Below are 9,961 nucleotides of genomic sequence, written 5' to 3' on the forward strand. Positions count from 1 at the left end.
TATTGCTTATTGCATTCAGCATCATTAGACGACTCTAATATGCCTTGGATGACCACTGTCTGGTGATTATTTTAGCTTTTATGCCAAAATTTTGATTTCGTGTCTTACGTCCCTACATTAGACGACCTTGGATTTTCGTCTCCTGCACCGCCATGCAACTTTGATGGTCGGGTAACTTTCGCTATTTACTGTCGGAGATCACTTTTCGTGATTAATAATGCATCCTGACACCGTTTTACTCAAAGTTAGAGTAAAAAAATTTTTTGTCCAAAAATCTTCCGTCGGTCATACCGGTACCCATGTCTCATAACTTGTACCAAGTTGTAAAGGGTAAATTTTGACAAAAATCCAAAAAAATCATTAAAAAGTCGCTATTGCTTATTGCATTCAGCATCATTAGACGACTCTAATATGCCTTGGATGACCACTGTCTGGTGATTATTTTAGCTTTTATGCCAAAATTTTGATTTCGTGTCTTACGTCCCTACATTAGACGACCTTGGATTTTCGTCTCCTGCACCGCCATGCAACTTTGATGGTCGGGTAACTTTCGCTATTTACTGTCGGAGATCACTTTTCGTGATTAATAATGCATCCTGACACCGTTTTACTCAAAGTTAGAGTAAAAAAATTTTTTGTCCAAAAATCTTCCGTCGTTCATACCGGTACCCATGTCTCATAACTTGTACCAAGTTGTGAAGGGTAAATTTTGACAAAAATCCAAAAAAATCATTAAAAAGTCGCTATTGCTTATTGCATTCAGCATCATTAGACGACTCTAATATGCCTTGGATGACCACTGTCTGGTGATTATTTTAGCTTTTATGCCAAAATTTTGATTTCGTGTCTTACGTCCCTACATTAGACGACCTTGGATTTTCGTCTCCTGCACCGCCATGCAACTTTGATGGTCGGGTAACTTTCGCTATTTACTGTCGGAGATCACTTTTCGTGATTAATAATGCATCCTGACACCGTTTTACTCAAAGTTATAGTAAAAAAATTTTTTGTCCAAAAATCTTCCGTCGGTCATACCGGTACCCATGTCTCATAACTTGTACCAAGTTGTGAAGGGTAAATTTTGACAAAAATCCAAAAAAATCATTAAAAAGTCGCTATTGCTTATTGCATTCAGCATCATTAGACGACTCTAATATGCCTTGGATGACCACTGTCTGGTGTTTATTTTAGCTTTTATGCCAAAATTTTGATTTCGTGTCTTACGTCCCTACATTAGACGACCTTGGATTTTCGTCTCCTGCACCGCCATGCAACTTTGATGGTCGGGTAACTTTCACTATTTACTGTCGGAGATCACTTTTCATGATTAATAATGCATCCTGAGACCGTTTTACTCAAAGTTAGAGCAAAAAAATTTTTTGTCCAAAAATCTTCCGTCGGTCATACCGGTACCCATGTCCTATGACTTGTACCAAGTTGTGAAGGGTACATTTTGACAAAAATCCAAAAAAATCATTAAAAAGTCGCTATTGCTTATTGCATTTCGCATCGTTAGACGACTCTAATATGCCTTGGATGACCACTGTCTGATGATTATTTTAGATTTTATGCCAAAATTTTGATTTCGTGTCTTACGTCCCTACATTAGACGACCTTGGATTTTCGTCTCCTGCACCGCCATGCAACTTTGATGGTCGGGTAACTTTCGCTATTTACTGTCGGAGATCACTTTTCATGATTAATAATGCATCCTGAGACCGTTTTACTCAAAGTTAGAGCAAAAAAATTTTTTGTCCAAAAATCTTCCGTCGGTCATACCGGTACCCATGTCCTATGACTTGTACCAAGTTGTGAAGGGTACATTTTGACAAAAATCCAAAAAAATCATTAAAAAGTCGCTATTGCTTATTGCATTCAGCATCGTTAGACGACTCTAATATGCCTTGGATGACCACTGTCTGATGATTATTTTAGATTTTATGCCAAAATTTTGATTTCGTGTCTTACGTCCCTACATTAGACGACCTTGGATTTTCGTCGCCTGCACCGCCATGCAACTTTGATGGTCGGGTGACTTTTGCTATTTACCGTCGGAGATCACTTTTCATGATTAAGAATGCATCCTGAGACCGTTTTACTCAAAGTTAGAGCAAAAAAATTTTTTGTCCAAAAATCTTCCGTCGGTCATACCGGTACCCATGTCCTATGACTTGTACCAAGTTGTGAAGGGTACATTTTGACAAAAATCCAAAAAAATCTTTAAAAAGTCGCTATTGCTTATTGCATTCAGCATCGTTAGACAACTCTTATATGCCTTGGATGACCACTGTCTGATGATTATTTTAGCTTTTATGCCAAAATTTTGATTTCGTGTCTTACGTCCCTACATTAGACGACCTTGGATTTTCGTCTCCTGCACCGCCATGCAACTTTGATGGTCGGGTAACTTTCGCTATTTACTGTCGGAGATCACTTTTCATGCTTAAAAATGCATCCTGACACCGTTTTACTCAAAGTTAGAGCAAAAAAATTTTTTGTCCAAAAATCTTCCGTCGGTCATACCGGTACCCATGTCCTATGACTTGTACCAAGTTGTGAAGGGTACATTTTGACAAAAATCCAAAAAAATCATTAAAAAGTCGCTATTGCTTATTGCATTTCGCATCGTTAGACGACTCTAATATGCCTTGGATGACCACTGTCTGATGATTATTTTAGATTTTATGCCAAAATTTTGATTTCGTGTCTTACGTCCCTACATTAGACGACCTTGGATTTTCGTCTCCTGCACCGCCATGCAACTTTGATGGTCGGGTAACTTTCGCTATTTACTGTCGGAGATCACTTTTCATGATTAATAATGCATCCTGAGACCGTTTTACTCAAAGTTAGAGCAAAAAAATTTTTTGTCCAAAAATCTTCCGTCGGTCATACCGGTACCCATGTCCTATGACTTGTACCAAGTTGTGAAGGGTACATTTTGACAAAAATCCAAAAAAATCATTAAAAAGTCGCTATTGCTTATTGCATTCAGCATCGTTAGACGACTCTAATATGCCTTGGATGACCACTGTCTGATGATTATTTTAGATTTTATGCCAAAATTTTGATTTCGTGTCTTACGTCCCTACATTAGACGACCTTGGATTTTCGTCGCCTGCACCGCCATGCAACTTTGATGGTCGGGTGACTTTTGCTATTTACCGTCGGAGATCACTTTTCATGATTAAGAATGCATCCTGAGACCGTTTTACTCAAAGTTAGAGCAAAAAAATTTTTTGTCCAAAAATCTTCCGTCGGTCATACCGGTACCCATGTCCTATGACTTGTACCAAGTTGTGAAGGGTACATTTTGACAAAAATCCAAAAAAATCTTTAAAAAGTCGCTATTGCTTATTGCATTCAGCATCGTTAGACGACTCTTATATGCCTTGGATGACCACTGTCTGATGATTATTTTAGATTTTATGCCAAAATTTTGATTTCGTGTCTTACGTCCCTAAATTAAACGACCTTGGATTTTCTTCTCCTACACCGCCATACAACTTTGATGGTCGGTTGACTTTTGCTATTTACTGTCGGTGTTCACTTTTCGTGGTTAAATATGTATTCTGAGACAGTTTTACTCAAAGTTAGAGAAAAAAATTTTCTTCTCAATAAATCCCCCGAAACCAATGTCTTATACATTGAACCAGGTTATGAGGCGCACCTGTGTGTGAAGAGTTCTTCGTGTGGTTTATAGACATTTCAGGCACTTGGTATATAGTTTTGGTTTGTGCCCAAGTCCCGTACTTAGAGATATTTTTGGTTTCGGACCAACCAATTCGACTTGCCTTCATCTCTTGTTAGGTTTATAATATCAATACTCGAACTTATATGCATGTTCAGGGACATCATTTTAACTTTCGGTTTGCACCCAAGTCCCGAACTTAGAGATATTTTTGGTTTCTTATCAACCAATTCGACTTGCCTTCATCTCTTGTTAGGTTTATAATATCAATACTCGAACTTATATGCATGTTCAGGGACATCATTTTAACTTTCGGTTTGCACCCAAGTCCCGAACTTAGAGATATTTTTGGTTTCTGACCAACCAATTCGACTTGCCTTCATCTCTTGTTAGGTTTATAATATCAATACTCGAACTTATATGCATGTTCAGGGACATCATTTTAACTTTCGGTTTGTACCCAAGTCCCGAACTTAGAGATATTTTTGGTTTCTTATCAACCAATTCGACTTGCCTTCATCTCTTGTTAGGTTTATAATATCAATACTCGAACTTATATGCATGTTCAGGGACATCATTTTAACTTTCGGTTTGCACCCAAGTCCCGAACTCAGTGATATTTTTGGTTTCTTACCAACCAATTCGACTTGCCTTCATCTCTTGTTAGGTTTATAATATCAATACTCGAACTTATATGCATGTTCAGGGACATCATTTTAACTTTCGGTTTGCACCCAAGTCCCGAACTTAGTGATATTTTTGGTTTCTTATCAACCAATTCGACTGCCTTCATCTCTTGTTAGGTTTATAATATCAATACTCGAACTTATATGCATGTTCAGGGACATCATTTTAACTTTCGGTTTGCACCCAAGTCCCGAACTTAGAGATATTTTTGGTTTCGGACCAACCAATTCGACTTGCCTTCATCTCTTGTTAGGTTTATAATATCAATACTCGAACTTATATGCATGTTCAGGGACATCATTTTAACTTTCGGTTTGCACCCAAGTCCCGAACTTAGAGATATTTTTGGTTTCGGACCAACCAATTCGACTTGCCTTCATCTCTTGTTAGGTTTATAATATCAATACTCGAACTTATATGCATGTTCAGGGACATCATTTTAACTTTCGGTTTGCACCCAAGTCCCGAACTTAGAGATATTTTTGGTTTCTTATCAACCAATTCGACTTGCCTTCATCTCTTGTTAGGTTTATAATATCAATACTCGAACTTATATGCATGTTCAGGGACATCATTTTAACTTTTGGTTTGCGCACAAGTCCCGAACTTAGTGATATTTTTGGTTTTGGACCAACCAATTCGACTTGCCTTCATCTCTTGTTAGGTTTATAATATCAATACTCGAACTTATATGCATGTTCAGGGACATCATTTTAACTTTTGGTTTGCGCACAAGTCCCGAACTTAGTGATATTTTTGGTTTCCGACCAACCAATTCGACTTGCCTTCATCTCTTGTTAGGTTTATAATATCAATACTCGAACTTATATGCATGTTCAGGGACATCATTTTAACTTTCGGTTTGCACCCAAGTCCCGAACTTAGAGATATTTTTGGTTTCGGACCAACCAATTCGACTTGCCTTCATCTCTTGTTAGGTTTATAATATCAATACTCGAACTTATATGCATGTTCAGGGACATCATATTAACTTTCGGTTTGTACCCAAGTCCCGAACTTAGAGATATTTTTGGTTTCTCACCAACCAATTCGACTTGCCTTCATCTCTTGTTAGGTTTATAATATCAATACTCGAACTTATATGCATGTTCAGGGACATCATTTTAACTTTCGGTTTGTACCCAAGTCCCGAACTTAGTGATATTTTTGGTTTTGGACCAACCAATTCGACTTGCCTTCATCTCTTGTTAGGTTTATAATATCAATACTCGAACTTATATGCATGTTCAGGGACATCATATTAACTTTCGGTTTGTACCCAAGTCCCGAACTTAGAGATATTTTTGGTTTCTCACCAACCAATTCGACTTGCCTTCATCTCTTGTTAGGTTTATAATATCAATACTCGAACTTATATGCATGTTCAGGGACATCATTTTAACTTTCGGTTTGTACCCAAGTCCCGAACTTAGTGATATTTTTGGTTTTGGACCAACCAATTCGACTTGCCTTCATCTCTTGTTAGGTTTATAATATCAATACTCGAACTTATATGCATGTTCAGGGACATCATATTAACTTTTGGTTTGCGCACAAGTCCCGAACTTAGAGATATTTTTGGTTTCTTACTTACCAATTCGACTTGCCTTCATCTCTTGTTAGGTTTATAATATCAATACTCGAACTTATGTGCATGTTCAGGGACATCATTTTAACTTTCGGTTTGTACCCAAGTCCCGAACTTAGTGATATTTTTGGTTTCTCACCAACCAAATCGACTTGCCTTCATCTCTTGTTAGGTTTATAATATCAATGCTCGAACTTATATGCATGTTCAGGGACATCATTTTAACTTTCGGTTTGCACCCAAGTCCCGAACTTAGAGATATTTTTGGTTTCTTATCAACCAATTCGACTTGCCTTCATCTCTTGTTAGGTTTATAATATCAATACTCGAACTTATATGCATGTTCAGGGACATCATTTTAACTTTCGGTTTGCACCCAAGTCCCGAACTTAGAGATATTTTTGGTTTTGGACCAACCAATTCGACTTGCCTTCATCTCTTGTTAGGTTTATAATATCAATACTCGAACTTATATGCATGTTCAGGGACATCATATTAACTTTTGGTTTGCGCACAAGTCCCGAACTCAGTGATATTTTTGGTTTCTTACCAACCAATTCGACTTGCCTTCATCTCTTGTTAGGTTTATAATATCAATACTCGAACTTATATGCATGTTCAGGGACATCATTTTAACTTTCGGTTTGCACCCAAGTCCCGAACTTAGTGATATTTTTGGTTTCTCACCAACCAAATCGACTTGCCTTCATCTCTTGTTAGGTTTATAATATCAATACTCGAACTTATATGCATGTTCAGGGACATCATTTTAACTTTCGGTTTGTACCCAAGTCCCGAACTTAGAGACATTTTTGGTTTCGGACCAACCAATTCGACTTGCCTTCATCTCTTGTTAGGTTTATAATATCAATGCTCGAACTTATATGCATGTTCAGGGACATCATATTAACTTTTGGTTTGCGCACAAGTCCCGAACTCAGTGATATTTTTGGTTTCTTACCAACCAATTCGACTTGCCTTCATCTCTTGTTAGGTTTATAATATCAATACTCGAACTTATGTGCATGTTCAGGGACATCATTTTAACTTTCGGTTTGTACCCAAGTCCCGAACTTAGTGATATTTTTGGTTTCTCACCAACCAATTCGACTTGCCTTCATCTCTTGTTAGGTTTATAATATCAATACTCGAACTTATATGCATGTTCAGGGACATCATATTAACTTTCGGTTTGTACCCAAGTCCCGAACTTAGTGATATTTTTGGTTTCCGACCAACCAATTCGACTTGCCTTCATCTCTTGTTAGGTTTATAATATCAATACTCGAACTTATATGCATGTTCAGGGACATCATTTTAACTTTCGGTTTGCACCCAAGTCCCGAACTTAGAGATATTTTTGGTTTCGGACCAACCAATTCGACTTGCCTTCATCTCTTGTTAGGTTTATAATATCAATACTCGAACTTATATGCATGTTCAGGGACATCATTTTAACTTTCGGTTTGCACCCAAGTCCCGAACTTAGAGATATTTTTGGTTTCTTATCAACCAATTCGACTTGCCTTCATCTCTTGTTAGGTTTATAATATCAATACTCGAACTTATATGCATGTTCAGGGACATCATTTTAACTTTCGGTTTGCACCCAAGTCCCGAACTTAGAGATATTTTTGGTTTCTCACCAACCAATTCGACTTGCCTTCATCTCTTGTTAGGTTTATAATATCAATACTCGAACTTATATGCATGTTCAGGGACATCATTTTAACTTTCGGTTTGCGCACAAGTCCCGAACTTAGTGATATTTTTGGTTTCCGACCAACCAATTCGACTTGCCTTCATCTCTTGTTAGGTTTATAATATCAATACTCGAACTTATATGCATGTTCAGGGACATCATTTTAACTTTCGGTTTGCTCCCAAGTCCCGAACTTAGAGATATTTTTGGTTTCGGACCAACCAATTCGACTTGCCTTCATCTCTTGTTAGGTTTATAATATCAATACTCGAACTTATATGCATGTTCAGGGACATCATATTAACTTTCGGTTTGCGCACAAGTCCCGAACTTAGAGATATTTTTGGTTTCGGACCAACCAATTCGACTTGCCTTCATCTCTTGTTAGGTTTATAATATCAATACTCGAACTTATATGCATGTTCAGGGACATCATTTTAACTTTCGGTTTGTACCCAAGTCCCGAACTTAGAGATATTTTTGGTTTCTTACTTACCAATTCGACTTGCCTTCATCTCTTGTTAGGTTTATAATATCAATACTCGAACTTATGTGCATGTTCAGGGACATCATTTTAACTTTCGGTTTGTACCCAAGTCCCGAACTTAGTGATATTTTTGGTTTCTCACCAACCAATTCGACTTGCCTTCATCTCTTGTTAGGTTTATAATATCAATACTCGAACTTATATGCATGTTCAGGGACATCATTTTAACTTTCGGTTTGCGCACAAGTCCCGAACTTAGTGATATTTTTGGTTTCCGACCAACCAATTCGACTTGCCTTCATCTCTTGTTAGGTTTATAATATCAATACTCGAACTTATATGCATGTTCAGGGACATCATTTTAACTTTCGGTTTGTACCCAAGTCCCGAACTTAGAGATATTTTTGGTTTTGGACCAACCAATTCGACTTGCCTTCATCTCTTGTTAGGTTTATAATATCAATACTCGAACTTATATGCATGTTCAGGGACATCATATTAACTTTTGGTTTGCGCACAAGTCCCGAACTTAGAGATATTTTTGGTTTCTTACATACCAATTCGACTTGCCTTCATCTCTTGTTAGGTTTATAATATCAATACTCGAACTTATGTGCATGTTCAGGGACATCATTTTAACTTTCGGTTTGTACCCAAGTCCCGAACTTAGTGATATTTTTGGTTTCTCACCAACCAAATCGACTTGCCTTCATCTCTTGTTAGGTTTATAATATCAATGCTCGAACTTATATGCATGTTCAGGGACATCATTTTAACTTTCGGTTTGCACCCAAGTCCCGAACTTAGAGATATTTTTGGTTTCTTATCAACCAATTCGACTTGCCTTCATCTCTTGTTAGGTTTATAATATCAATACTCGAAGTTATATGCATGTTCAGGGACATCATTTTAACTTTCGGTTTGCACCCAAGTCCCGAACTTAGAGATATTTTTGGTTTTGGACCAACCAATTCGACTTGCCTTCATCTCTTGTTAGGTTTATAATATCAATACTCGAACTTATATGCATGTTCAGGGACATCATATTAACTTTTGGTTTGCGCACAAGTCCCGAACTCAGTGATATTTTTGGTTTCTTACCAACCAATTCGACTTGCCTTCATCTCTTGTTAGGTTTATAATATCAATACTCGAACTTATATGCATGTTCAGGGACATCATTTTAACTTTCGGTTTGCACCCAAGTCCCGAACTTAGTGATATTTTTGGTTTCTCACCAACCAAATCGACTTGCCTTCATCTCTTGTTAGGTTTATAATATCAATACTCGAACTTATATGCATGTTCAGGGACATCATTTTAACTTTCGGTTTGTACCCAAGTCCCGAACTTAGAGACATTTTTGGTTTCGGACCAACCAATTCGACTTGCCTTCATCTCTTGTTAGGTTTATAATATCAATGCTCGAACTTATATGCATGTTCAGGGACATCATATTAACTTTTGGTTTGCGCACAAGTCCCGAACTCAGTGATATTTTTGGTTTCTTACCAACCAATTCGACTTGCCTTCATCTCTTGTTAGGTTTATAATATCAATACTCGAACTTATATGCATGTTCAGGGACATCATTTTAACTTTCGGTTTGCACCCAAGTCCCGAACTTAGTGATATTTTTGGTTTCTTATCAACCAATTCGACTGCCTTCATCTCTTGTTAGGTTTATAATATCAATACTCGAACTTATATGCATGTTCAGGGACATCATTTTAACTTTCGGTTTGCACCCAAGTCCCGAACTTAGAGATATTTTTGGTTTCTTATCAACCAATTCGACTGCCTTCA

The sequence above is a fragment of the Anopheles maculipalpis genome (assembly GCF_943734695.1).
Source record: "Anopheles maculipalpis chromosome X unlocalized genomic scaffold, idAnoMacuDA_375_x X_unloc_128, whole genome shotgun sequence".
NCBI classification, from domain to species: Eukaryota; Metazoa; Arthropoda; class Insecta; order Diptera; family Culicidae; genus Anopheles; species Anopheles maculipalpis.